General features: G+C 44.2%; 1 protein-coding gene across 4 annotated transcripts in view; it reads right to left on the bottom strand.

Moving 5' to 3' along the window:
• LOC139447115 (uncharacterized) overlaps window positions 1-9,610 on the bottom strand; it is a 156,115-nt gene extending 146,505 nt beyond the window's left edge. For all 4 annotated transcript variants that reach the window (XM_071228282.1, XM_071228283.1, XM_071228286.1 and 1 more), the window contains exon 1: window positions 9,523-9,610. The gene's annotated coding sequence lies outside the window, so the exon portion shown is untranslated. The remainder of the gene's footprint in view (window positions 1-9,522) is intronic.
• Window positions 9,611-15,539: the final 5,929 nt, after the last annotated feature.

The following is a 15,539-nucleotide window of genomic DNA, read 5'->3' as shown; positions in this document are numbered from 1 at the left end:
ATCCTGGATCCACCCATCCCAATCCAACCCACCCATCCTGGATCCAACCATCCCAATCTAACCCACCCATCCTGGATCCAACCATCCCAATCTAACCCACCCATCCTGGATCCAACCATCCCAATCCAACCCACCCATCCTGGATCCAACCATCCCAATCCAACCCACCCATCCTGGATCCACCAATCAACAGGATCTAATTCTGAAGAACTTCGTATAACTCTTTTGGGAAATAAGGCAGTTATGACGTTCTTATTAACACTTTCACTAAAACAAGTGACTATTTTAGGGAACACCGGGATGTTGACATGTCATGCTAAGTCAACAGTGAGTCTCTTTTTGACGGAATTGAACGCCAAGGTCAAATTACGTCACGCGATTTATTGTGACACAATACATTGTTTTGATGACGTGTCATAATGGTCTTTATTCCCCATAAGGTCAGAAATAACCGAGTTGATGAAATTCGTATGTGCACAAGTGCAAATATCACGGCTCGCGCACCTGTGTATTGTTCGAGATATCCGAGCGATGTCATTCGAATCTTATTGTGACGTAAGGTCGGTATGATGTCACACTAAAATATCGCTGAAATCATTCAACAAATTGTGTTTTTTTAGGACAACGGTGTTGATCAGTGCATTTTGGCATTTGAGGGGAGCACAAAAGGATTAAGAAATAATGGGTAATAAAGAAATTATTAAACTCACACGTGTGTCATTCTGATTTCGCGAAATACGCGATACGAAATCACGAAATACAGAATTCTGACACTCGTTTCGTAAAAACAGTACGACACATATGCTCCTATATCAATTTCGCCGTCATATAGCTTCAATATTGCTGAGTTTAACAACAAACAATACAGAGGTCATAGTAAGGTGGACATGTGTACAGAGGTCATAGTAAGGTGGACATGTATACAGAGGTCATAGTAAGGTGGACATGTATACAGAGGTCATAGTAAGGTGGACATGTGTACAGAGGTCATAGTAAGGTGGACATATGTACAGAGGTCATAGTAAGGTGGACATGTATACAGAGGTCATAGTAAGGTGGACATGTATACAGAGGTCATAGTAAGGTGGACATGTATACAGAGGTCATAGTAAGGTGGACATGTTTACAGAGGTCATAGTAAGGTGGACATGTATACAGAGGACATAGTAAGGTCGACATGTATACACAGGTCATGATAATGTGGACATGTATATAGAGGTCATAGTCAGGTGGACATGTATACAGAGGTCATAGTAAGGTGGACATGTGTACAGAGGTCATAGTAAGGTGGTCATGTATACAGAGGTCATAGTCAGGTGGACATGTATACAGAGGTCATAGTAAGGTGGACATGTGTACAGAGGTCATAGTAAGGTGGACATGTATACAGAGGTCATAGTCAGGTGGACATGTATACAGAGGTCATAGTCAGGTGGACATGTGTACAGAGTTCATAGCCAGGTGGACATGTATACAGAGGTCATAGTAAGGTGGACCATGTATACAGAGGTCATAGTAAGGTGGACATGTATACAGACGTCATAGTAAGGTGGACATTTGTACAGAGGTCATAGTAAGGTGGACCATGTATACAGAGGTCATAGTCAGGTGGACATGTATACAGAGGTCATGGTTAGGTGGACCATGTGTACAGAGGTCATAGTAAGATTGACATGTGTACAGAGGTCATAGTCAGGTGGACATGTATACAGAGGTCACAGTAAGATTGACATGTGTAAAGAGGTCATAGTAAGGTGGACATGTGTACAGAGGTCATAGTCAGGTGGACATGTTTACAGATGTCATGGTAAGGAGGACATGTATACAGAGGCCATAGTAAGATAGACATGTACACAAATGTCATAGTAAGGAGCCTATGTATACAGAGGTAATGGTTAGGTGGACATGTATACAGAGGTCATAGTAAGGAGCCCATGTATACATAGGTCATAGTAAGGTGGAAATGTACACAGAGGTCATGGTAAGGTAGACATGTGTACAGAGGTCATAGTAAGGTGGATCATGTATACAGAGGTCATAGTCAGTTGGACATGTGTACAGAGGTCATAACAAGGTGGACATGTATACAGAGGTCATAGTAAGGTCGACATATGTACAGAGGCCATAGTAAGGTGGATCATGTATACATGGGTCAAAGTCAGTTGGACATGTGTACAGAGGTCATTGTAAGGTGGACATGTATGCAGAGGTCATAGTAAGGTCGACATATGTACAGAGGTCACAGTAAGGTCGACACGTGTACAGAGGTCACAGTAAGATCGACATCTATACTGAGGTCATAGTAAGGTCGACATGTACACAGAGGTCATAGCAGTGAGCCCATGTATACAGAGGTCATAGTAAGGTGGAAATGTACACAGAGGTCATAGTAAGATGAACATGTATACAGAGGTCATGGTAAGGTGGACATGTATACAGAGGTCATAGCAAGGAGCCCATGTATACAGAGGTCATAGTAAGGTGGACATGTACACAGAGGTCATAGTAAGGTGGACATGTATACAGAGGTCATAGTAAGGTGGACATGTATACAGAGGTCATAGTAAGGAGACCATGTGTACATAGGTCATAGTAATGTGGACCATGTATACAGAGGCCGTACTAGGGTGGACATGTGTACAGAGGTCATAGTAAGGTCGACATGTGTACAGAGGTCACAGTAAGGTCGACATGTGTAGAGAGGTCATAGTAAGGTCGACATTTGTACAGAGGCTACAGTAAGGTCGACATGTGTAGAGAGGTCATAGTAAGGTCGACATTTGTACAGAGGCCACAGTAAGGTGCAAAGAGGCTCAATGGGGCCCTTGTACCAGGCGCTGTTATCCGCCGTGCTTGCATCATGATACAGCCTCCCAGATTCCAGACAAATGGTTGGATTTCGGAAGTGAGGCTTCGTTGTTATTTTGATTCCCCGTGTGGCATGTCGATTCAGTGAGAAGCTGCTATTTTGGAAGATGAGTTCTATAATAACGTGTGGGATCGATGCTCGTGAACCAGTAGCACCCATGACTGTCTGGGTAGCCGGCTTTGTATCGGCTGCTTGAAGGGCGATGCATACAGACTTGTGATATAGATCATGCCATTAACACCGACAGGGTTAGGGATGGTTGTAATGGCATTGTATCGACGTCGCACTACCAGGACATGATATAACACACACACACGAGCAGGGCATGATATAACACACACACACACACACACATCACCAGGGTATGATATAACACACACGAGCAGGGCATAATAACACACACACGTCACCAGGGCATGATATAACACACACTCACAAGCAGGGCATGATGTAACACACACGTCAAGGGCATGATATAACAGGCACCACCAGGGCATGATATAACACACATCACAAGCTAGGGCATAACACACATCGCCAGGGCATGATCACACACACACACACACACACACACACACACACACACACACACACACACACACACACACACACCACACACACACACACACACACACACACACACACACACACACACACACACACACACCACCACCAGAGCATAACACACATCACCAGCTTGTGGATTCTTACAAAGCTTTCGCTTACATCCAGTTAAACAAGTGAAGAGGGCGATAACAAACATACAGTCAAACCACTCACACTTTCCAAGTTATATTCTTGAATATTTCGAAAATATAATCAAGGAAAGTGACTGTTTTCATTATGTGAGACACGACACTGTGTGCTGGCATAAAGAGGCTAATGGTTATTGTGAGGTGGACTGGACCTAGATCTCCCCGATAGGGGTCACACTGACCAGACGCAGGGCCACAATCACTGCTGCTGCAACGACCACGCGATCGATCTATTTATAGAGCATTACGCGCTTCACAGACATCTAAGAAGATAACATTAAACAGCCAGTGTCACATTATTCCCCTTGAAAACAAGACAAACATCAACAGCTATTTTCCCCGGCAAGTCAAGACGTCGATGCTGTTGTGGATGACCACATCAACGTCACCATGTACGTGCCGCACGGACACTCTGTCAGTCGATCTGACAACAATGTCTTAATATGAAACTGAACATTCATACTACACATGCCCGTGAGGGAAGAATAGCGCATGCGCACGCGCGCGCACACACACACACACACACACACACACTCGTGGATGCTGTGGACCTACACTGATCCGAATACACATCATAGTTGGCCGCTCTGTCATGGATGCTGTGGACCTACACTGATCCGAATACACATCATAGTTGGCCGCTCTGTCATGGATGCTGTGGACCTACACTGATCCGAATACACATCATAGTTGGCCGCTCTGTCGTGGATGCTGTGGACCTACACTGATCCGAATACACATCATAGTTGGCCGCTCTGTCATGGATGCTGTGGACCTACACTGATCCGAATACACATCATAGTTGGCCGCTCTGTCATGGATGCTGTGGACCTAAACTGATCCGAATACACATCATAGTTGGCCGCTCTGTCGTGGATGCTGTGGACCTACACTGATCCGAATACACATCATAGTTGGCCGCTCTGTCGTGGATGCTGTGGACCTACACTGATCCGAATACACATCATAGTTGGCCGCTCTGTCGTGGATGCTGTAGACCTACACTGATCCGAATACACATCATAGTTGGCCGCTCTGTCGTGGATGCTGTGGACCTACACTGATCCGAATACACATCATAGTTGGCCGCTCTGTCGTGGATGCTGAGGCCCCACGTTTCTTCATAATCTATACGTCAATACATTTATTGTGGATAACGTAAACGACTAGGTTGGTAAAATTGAATTGAAGTTATCGCATGTGCCTCTATTTGTCTTTTAACCAATGGAGTTGGTGTCCCAATATATCTTAGAATGTTGTATACACCTGATATATAGGATAACAGGTTAACACATAGCGAATCATCCGTGAATCAGTTTCAACAAGAACTTTGCCTGTGGCTAATATTTTTCCTAGATCTAACTGATTTTGTAATTATATTCGTATGTTCATTAATTTAGAAATCAGGAATAAGAAAGTAAAACGCGTCATGTGCTTTTATTCTGAAAATAAGTTACACAGTAAAACACGCCCGTGTTATATAAAACAAAACAGGTAAAACATAAATGTTTGTTAACGTGTTTAATAATAAAGACGTGTAGTAGTGTAGCGTTTGTGCTGTCACTATGCTGCACTGTGTAAGTCTTTGTGCTGTCACTGTGCTGCACTATATAAGTGTTTGTGCTGTCACTATGCTGCATTGTGTTTGTCTTTGTGCTGCCACTGTGCTGCACTACATAAGCGTTTGTGCTGTCACTATGCTGCACTGTGTAAGTCTTTGTGCTGTCACTGTGCTGCACTATATAAGTGTTTGTGCTGTCACTATGCTGAACTGTGTAAGTCTTTGTGCTGCCACTGTGCTGCACTACATAAGCGTTTGTGCTGTCACTATGCTGCACTGTGTAAGTCTTTGTGCTGTCACTGTGCTGCACTATATAAGTGTTTGTGCTGTCACTATGCTGCACTGTGTTAGTCTTTGTGCTGCCACTGTGCTGCACTACATAAGTGTTTGTGCTGTCACTATGCTGAACTGTGTAAGTCTTTGTGCTGTCACTGTGCTGCACTATATAAGTGTTTGTGCTGTCACTATGCTGCACTGTGTTAGTCTTTGTGCTGCCACTGTGCTGCACTACATAAGTGTTTGTGCTGTCACTATGCTGCACTACATAAGCGTTTGTGCTGTCACTATGCTGCCCTGTATTAGTCTTTGTGCTGTCACTGTGCTGCACTATATAAGTGTTTGTGCTGTCACTATGCTGCACTGTGTAAGTCTTTGTGCTGTCACTGTGCTGCACTGTGTAAGTGTTGGTGCTGACACTGTGCTGCATTATGTAAGTGTTGGTGCTGACACTGTGCTGTATTATGTAAGTGTTGGTGCTGACACTATGCTGCACTGTGTAAGTGTTGGTGCTGACACTGTGCTGCATTATGTAAGTGTTGGTGCTGTCACTGTGCTGCATTATGTAAGTGTTGGTGCTGTCACTGTGCTGCACTATGTAAGTGTTGGTGCTGACACTGTGCTGCATTATGTAAGTGTTTGTGCTGACACTGTGCTGCATTATGTAAGTGTTGGTGCTGTCACTGTGCTGCATTATGTAAGTGTTGGTGCTGTCACTGTGCTGCATTATGTAAGTGTTGGTGCTGACATTATGCTGCACTGTGTAAGTGTTGGTGCTGACACTGTGCTGCATTATGTAAGTGTTGGTGCTGACACTGTGCTGCACTGTGTAAGTGTTGGTGCTGACGCTGTGCTGCATTATGTAAGTGTTGGTGCTGTCACTGTGCTGCATTATGTAAGTGTTGGTGCTGTCACTGTGCTGCATTATGTAAGTGTTGGTGCTGACACTGTGCTGCATTATGTAAGTGTTGGTGCTGACACTATGCTGCACTGTGTAAGTGTTGGTGCTGACACTGTGCTGCATTATGTAAGTGTTGGTGCTGACACTATTCTGCATTATGTAAGTGTTGGTGCTGTCACTGTGCTGCATTATGTAAGTGTTGGTGCTGACACTGTAATGCATTATGTAAGTGTTGGTGCTGTCACTGTGCTGCATTATGTAAGTGTTGGTGCTGACACTGTGCTGCATTATGTAAGTGTTGGTGCTGTCACTGTGCTGCATTATGTAAGTGTTGGTGCTGACACTGTAATGCATTATGTAAGTGTTGGTGCTGACGCTGTGCTGCATTATGTAAGTGTTGGTGCTGACACTGTGCTGCATTATGTAAGTGTTGGTGCTGTCACTGTGCTGCATTATGTAAGTGTTGGTGCTGACATTGTGCTGCACTATGTAAGTGTTGGTGCTGACGCTGTGCTGCACTGTGTAAGTGTTGGTGCTGACACTGTGCTGCATTATGTAAGTGTTGGTGCTGACACTGTGCTGCACTGTGTAAGTGTTGGTGCTGACGCTGTGCTGCATTATGTAAGTGTTGGTGCTGTCACTGTGCTGCATTATGTAAGTGTTGGTGCTGACACTGTGCTGCATTATGTAAGTGTTGGTGCTGACACTGTGCTGCATTATGTAAGTGTTGGTGCTGACACTATGCTGCACTGTGTAAGTGTTGGTGCTGACACTGTGCTGCATTATGTAAGTGTTGGTGCTGACACTATGCTGCACTGTGTAAGTGTTGGTGCTGACACTGTGCTGCATTATGTAAGTGTTGGTGCTGACACTATTCTGCATTATGTAAGTGTTGGTGCTGTCACTGTGCTGCATTATGTAAGTGTTGGTGCTGACACTGTGCTGCATTATGTAAGTGTTGGTGCTGTCACTGTGCTGCATTATGTAAGTGTTGGTGCTGTCACTGTGCTGCATTATGTAAGTGTTGGTGCTGACACTGTGCTGCACTATGTAAGTGTTGGTGCTGACGCTGTGCTGCATTATGTAAGTGTTGGTGCTGACACTGTGCTGCATTATGTAAGTGTTGGTGCTGACGCTGTGCTGCATTATGTAAGTGTTGGTGCTGACACTGTGCTGCATTATGTAAGTGTTGGTGCTGACGCTGTGCTGCATTATGTAAGTGTTGGTGCTGACGCTGTGCTGCATTATGTAAGAGTTGGTGCTGTCACTGTGCTGCATTATGTAAGTGTTGGTGCTGACACTATGCTGCACTGTGTAAGTGTTCGTGCTGACAATGTGTTGGTGCTGACACTGTACCGCATGTACATATCTAATTCTACTGCTCTGCCCCAAATGTGCGAGGCTTCTTGTTGCTCTTCATAAGTTAAATGATATACCCAAGTATGACCTGTGAGTGGTGCTGTCCGTGGCAGGTCAGGATGTACCATGTCTCTGTCAAGTCAGGAGTCAAGGGCAGGAGATTGCCTGTATGGAGATACATTCATACATAACGAAACTATGGCAAGCGGGAAATTTTAGTCTAAATTTTCGTTTGTTCCAGAAATAGGTCTATATCATGAAGTCCATGTTATTTAACACCGCTGACTGAGTATAGTTGCATGAATCAAGACGTCGGCTCATCAACAGACGACTGCAGCCATGAAGCAGTCCTGCCACAGCGTCGGTATGTCGTGCTCAGCGCAGCCGGAGATCGATGGGGTGAATGTTCACTGACTACGAGGAGTGTCGAGCATCCGATCACACTGGGGAGAACGAAACATTGCGCCCCCTCATTGCAAAATGGATCATAATTCAGTTGTTCAATCGAACTTCAAGACAATTAATGGACCTAATTTGAGCTTAACAATAAAAGAAATGGCTCGATGACGAACTGGACCTCGTGACCTCCATGATACGCCATGTGTAAATACATGTATATGCATCCATAGTGTAGCTGCTACTAGAACCACTTCTCTGTCATAGGAAGGTCTCGGAGTTTCAGTATCACCCGACAGGTCATCAATGTCATCACCGTTTAATGTTTTGGGGAGTATGTGGATCTTTGTCAGTACATGAATGACATTCATCCTTCTGTTGACCACAGTATGTGTGAAGTGTATATTCTATAACACAATATAAACTATCATTTGCTTCAGCCATTTCTGATTATTTTCAGTGTTTATGTATTAAGCTAAGTGTTCCACGAACCCCTTGAATGGCTAACAACAATGACTATTATGTACTCCTAACGTGTTTGCTTATTGTGTTAGGGTACACAGCACTCGGATCAGAACTCAAAGTTTGCAGGCGTGTTCTAGTGTTAAGTGGCACCTATCTTCCGTATATCCGCTGACTATTTCGGAAGTCCCATTGAAAAGCTAATTTTTAATGTACCCCAAACAGGCGTATAAATCTTTAGACATAAATACATTATCTGGAGACTGACAAAAATACGATAGTTTGAGATTAGCGAGGCGCTGTCAGTAAAGTCTAGACCCGCTTGCGTGCAGCAGGCAGGGAGAAAACATCTCACAGCTGCGGTACACGGGGCTTGTTTTGTTTGCCGAGTTCACGGTGACCTCAACATATTTAAATATCAACGATGGATGACTAAAATTAAATCATGATTGACGAGATCGGCAAGTAGATTCATCTAGGTGGGGGTGAAACATTAAATGTGGTAATACCTGTAGTTTATCCGTGTGTTTTTTTCCGTCAGTTCAACGGAGCTCCAAACAAAGTCGATAAAATACAAAATGCACATCAAATTTGAAATGTAATTTGAATTGAGCTCCACAATAAGCGCACAAATTGTGTTTTTCTGATGTATAATCTTATCACCTGTTTGTGAAACATAATATGTTGTGGATGTTGCTACGGCTCTTGCTCCAGCACGTCCGCCTGTGTTTCTTCTTCTGTAGTTGAACTTGCTGAATACATCAGCTTATTAAATCCCAACATATGCCTTATTACCTCAACAACCACCTCGTCCTTATCTCCTGTGATATCACATCACGCTGTGTGCTCGGTTAAGAATCAAACATTCGTTAATTTTAAAAGTGTGCCTTCACTTATCCAAAATGCACGTGTATAATCAAAAGTAACGATTTTCCGTTCTTACCTGCTCTTTGAAACGTAATATTCCAAATCCAACCATTCCGACACTCAAAAGCAATTTAGCAGCACACGCCTCCCTATAACAATGAGAGATTTGAAATCCCGCTTGTTCAAAACTGACCTCACCAGTGACCCGGCCTCATTTGCATGCTATACGGTGTTGTTAATGCGACAGGCCTCGTGAAGGTTGACAAACAACCGGTGATACCTTATGATACCAAATTCGAATGTTATCTAATTTGGGCAGTTAGAATGATAATCCAACCATGTTTAATTCACACAAGTGGAACACCTGTCACCGTTGGGTAGTGGACATTTTCAGCAGTTCACTGAGTACGACGCTAAGCCAATCAAAATATTGGGAAGCAGGGGTTTCCTCACACGGAATTCCACAACAAGGGGGCGTGACCGATATAAGTTATTGTATTTGAAGCGTCAAGAGAAACAAAATGTGCTCCTATTTCTGTACGACTTTAATGCAAATAACCTGTTTGAAAGTTATAATTCCATGAGAAACTAGCACTAGAGATAAGACAAAGCTACGTTCACTGTATTGCTGAATGGCAATGTGAAACTGTTACAGGCGGCGTCCAACGGGCCATCTGAAGTCAGCTGCAATCCTTTTCGCAGAAATCGAAATTGAGTAGGAACGATGGCCATATTGAATGTTTAGGCTACTGGGCTTACTCAAATTGCTGACTATGTGGAGTAAACGCCCAAGATAACCTGATGTATCGAGTGCAACTGTCGTCATTCATTGTGCATTGCGAAAATATGGCATTAGCGTTTGAACTTACTTCACCACACCACACCACACCACACCACACCACACAACACCTCACACACCTTACAGCACGCCACATCACAAACACCTTACACTACACCACACCAAACCACACCACACCACATAACACCACACCACATCACACCACACCACATCACACCACACCACACCACACCAGACCACACCACACCACACAACATCACGCCACACCACACCACACCACACCACACCACATCACGCCACACCACACCACACCACACCACACCACACTACACCACACCACACCACACCACACCACACCACACTACACCACACACACCTTACAGCACGCCACATCACAAACACCTTACACCTTACACTACACCACACCACATAACACCACACCACATAACACCACACCACATCACACCACACCACACCACACCACACCACACAACACCACACCACACCACATCACACCACACCACACCACACCACACCACACCACACCACACCACACCAGACCACACCACACCACACCACACCACACCACACCACATCACACCACACCACACCACACCACACCGACCACACCAAACCACACCACACCACACCACATCACATCACATAACACCACACCACGCCTCACACATCTTACAACACATCACAGCACACCTCAGACACCCTACACCACAGCACACCTCACACACACCGCACATCACATCAAACATCACACACATTACAACACACAATATCACACCACAACACAACACACCACACCTCACAAAACAACACACCACACCTCATACCAAATCACACCACATCACACCAAACCACATCACATCACACCACACCACACCACACCTCAGACACCTTACAACACACCACATCACATCACACACCACACATCACACACCACACACCACGCACCACACCACACCATAACACAACACAACAAACCTCACACATCTTACACTACACCACCGCACACAAAGTCAGACCATATCACATCACATCACATCGCATCGCACCACACCACACCACACAACACCTCACACCACCTCACACCACCTCACATCACACCACACAACACCTCACACACATTACACTACACCACACCTCATACCACATCAAACCAAACCACACCACACCACACCACACCACACCTCATACCCTTTACACCACATCAAACCTCATATACCTCATACACCTTACAACACACCACACCGCATCACACCACACCACACAACCCCTCAGACACCTGACACCACACCACACAACACCACACCACACCACACCACACCACACCACACCACACAACACCTCATATACCTTACAACACAACACACCACACAACACAACACAACACAACACAACACCTCATATACCTTACAACACACCACACCACACAACACAACACCACATCACATCACATCACACCACACACCACACACCACACACCACACACAACACCACACCACAACACAACACAACACAACACAACATCACATCACATCACATAACATAACATCACACAACGCACAACACAAAACAACAAACGTCACACACCTTACACTACACCACTTCACACAGTCAGACCACACGACACCACGACACCTCACACCACACCACATCACACCACACCACATCACAAATACCTTACACTAAAACACACCTCACACCACCTCACACCTACTCAAACCACACCACCTACACCACACAACATCACACCACACCACACAACACCTCAGACACCTTACACCACACCACACAACACAACACCACACCACACCACACCACACAACACCTCACATACCTTCAACACACCACACCACACCACACCACACCACATCACATCACACCACACCACACCACACCACACCACACCACAACACAACACACAACACAACACAACAAACGTCACACACCTTACACTACACCACTTCACACAGTCAGACCACACGACACCACACAACCTCACACCACACCACATCACACCACACCACATCACAAATACCTTACACTAAAACACACCTCACACCACCATGGTGTGTTTACATGAAGGTGTGTGTACATGTTGGTGTGTGTACATGTTAGTCCGTGTACATGATGGTGTGTGTACATGGTGGTGTGTGTACATGTTAGTCTGTGTACATGTTAGCCTGTTTACATGATGGTGTGTTTACATGATGGTGTGTGTACATGTTAGTCTGTGTACATGTTGGTGTGTGTTTATGATGGTGTGTGTACATGTTGGTGTGTGTACATGATGGTGTGTGTACATGTTAGTCTGTGTACATGTTGGTGTGTGTTTATGATGGTGTGTGTACATGGTGGTGTGTGTGCATGATGGTGTGTGTACATGATGGTGTGTGTACATGTTGGTGTGTGTACATGTTGGTGTGTGTATATGATGGTGTGTGTACATGTTAGTCCGTGTACATGATGGTGTGTGTACATGATGGTGTGTGTACATGTTAGTCCGTGTACATGATGGTGTGTGTACATGATGGTGTGTGTATATGATGGTGTGTGTACATGGTGTTGTATGAAGATGTTAGTCCGTGTACATGTTAGTCTGTGTACATGTTAGTCAGTGTACATGTTGGTGTGTGTACATGTTAGTCTGTGTACATGTTGGTGTGTGTACATGATGGTGTGTGTACATGTTAGTCTGTGTACATGTTGGTGTGTGTATATGTTGGTGTGTGTACATGGTGGTGTGTGTACATGTTAGTCTGTGTACATGATGGTGTGTGTACATGATGGTGTGTGTACATGTTAGTCATTGTACATGATGGTGTGTGTACATGTTAGTCTGTGTACATGATGGTGTGTGTACATGTTAGTCATTGTACATGATGGTGTGTGTACATGTTAGTCTGTGTACATGATGGTGTGTGTACATGTTAGTCTGTGTACATGATGGTGTGTGTACATGTTAGTCCGTGTACATGATGGTGTGTGTACATGATGGTGTGTGTACATGTTAGTCCGTGTACATGATGGTGTGTGTACATGATGGTGTGTGTACATGGTGTTGTATGAAGATGTTAGTCCGTGTACATGTTAGTCTGTGTACATGTTAGTCAGTGTACATGTTGGTGTGTGTACATGTTAGTCTGTGTACATGTTGGTGTGTGTACATGATGGTGTGTGTACATGTTAGTCTGTGTACATGTTGGTGTGTGTACATGATGGTGTGTGTACATGATGGTGTGTGTACATGTTGGTGTGTGTACATGATGGTGTGTGTACATGTTAGTCCGTGTACATGATGGTGTGTGTACATGATGGTGTGTGTACATGTTAGTCATTGTACATGATGGTGTGTGTACATGTTAGTCTGTGTACATGATGGTGTGTGTACATGTTAGTCATTGTACATGATGGTGTGTGTACATGTTAGTCTGTGTACATGATGGTGTGTGTACATGTTAGTCTGTGTACATGATGGTGTGTGTACATGTTAGTCTGTGTACATGATGGTGTGTGTACATGTTAGTCTGTGTACATGATGGTGTGTGTACATATGTTAGTCTGTGTACATGATGGTGGGTGTACATGTTAGTCTGTGTACATGATGGTGTGTGTACATGTTAGTCTGTGTACATGATGGTGTGTGTACATGTTAGTCTGTGTACATGATGGTGTGTGTACATGGTGTTGTATGAAGATGTTAGTCCGTGTACATGTTAGTCTGTGTACATGTTAGTCAGTGTACATGTTGGTGTGTGTACATGTTAGTCTGTGTACATGTTGGTGTGTGTACATGATGGTGTGTGTACATGTTAGTCTGTGTACATGTTGGTGTGTGTACATGATGGTGTGTGTACATGATGGTGTGTGTACATGTTGGTGTGTGTACATGATGGTGTGTGTACATGTTAGTCCGTGTACATGATGGTGTGTGTACATGATGGTGTGTGTACATGTTAGTCATTGTACATGATGGTGTGTGTACATGATGGTGTGTGTACATGTTAGTCCGTGTATATGTTGGTGTGTGTACATGTTGGTGTGTGTACATGTTAGTCATTGTACATGATGGTGTGTGTACATGTTAGTCTGTGTACATGATGGTGTGTGTACATGTTAGTCTGTGTACATGATGGTGTGTGTACATGTTAGTCTGTGTACATGATGGTGTGTGTACATGTTAGTCTGTGTACATGATGGTGTGTGTACATATGTTAGTCTGTGTACATGATGGTGGGTGTACATGTTAGTCTGTGTACATGATGGTGTGTGTACATGTTAGTCTGTGTACATGATGGTGTGTGTACATGTTAGTCTGTACATGTTAGTCTGTGTACATGATGGTGTGCGTACATGTTAGTCTGTGTACATGTTAGTCTGTGTACATGATGGTGTGCGTACATGTTAGTCTGTGTACATGATGGTGTGTGTACATGTTAGTCTGTGTACATGATGGTGTGTGTACATGTTAGTCTGTGTACATGATGGTGTGTGTACATGTTAGTCTGTACATGTTAGTCTGTGTACATGATGGTGTGCGTACATGTTAGTCTGTGTACATGTTAGTCTGTGTACATGATGGTGTGCGTACATGTTAGTCTGTGTACATGATGGTGTGTGTACATGTTAGTCTGTGTACATGATGGTGTGCGTACATGATGGTGTGTGTACAGATGTTAGTCTGAGTACATGATGGTGTGTGTACATGTTAGTCTGTGTACATGATGGTGTGTGTACATGTTAGTCTGTGTACATGATGGTGTGCGTACATGTTAGTCTGTGTACATGATGGTGTGCGTACATGTTAGTCTGTGTACATGATGGTGTGTGTACATGTTAGTCTGTGTACATGATGGTGTGTGTACATGTTAGTCTGTGTACATGATGGTGTGTGTACATGTTAGTCTGTGTACATGATGGTGTGTGTACATGTTAGTCTGTGTACATGATGGTGTGTGTACATGTTAGTCTGTGTACATGATGGTGTGCGTACATGTTAGTCTGTGTACATGATGGTGTGTGTACATGATGGTCTGTGTACATGATGGTGTGCGTACATGTTGGTGTGTGTACATGTTAGTCTGTGTACATGATGGTGTGTGTACATGTTAGTCTGTGTACATGATGGTGTGTGTACATGTTAGTTTGTGTACATGATGGTGTGTGTACATGTTAGTCCGTGTACATGTTAGTCTGTGTACATGATGGTGTGTGTACATGTTAGTCTGTGTACATGATGGTGTGTGTACATGTTGGTCCGTGTACATGTTGGTGTGTGT

This window comes from Haliotis cracherodii, unplaced genomic scaffold (genome assembly GCF_022045235.1).
Source record: "Haliotis cracherodii isolate W230 unplaced genomic scaffold, xgHalCrac1.p SCAF_7, whole genome shotgun sequence".
Classification (NCBI taxonomy): domain Eukaryota; kingdom Metazoa; phylum Mollusca; class Gastropoda; order Lepetellida; family Haliotidae; genus Haliotis; species Haliotis cracherodii.
This window is presented reverse-complemented; position numbering and strand designations above follow the sequence as displayed.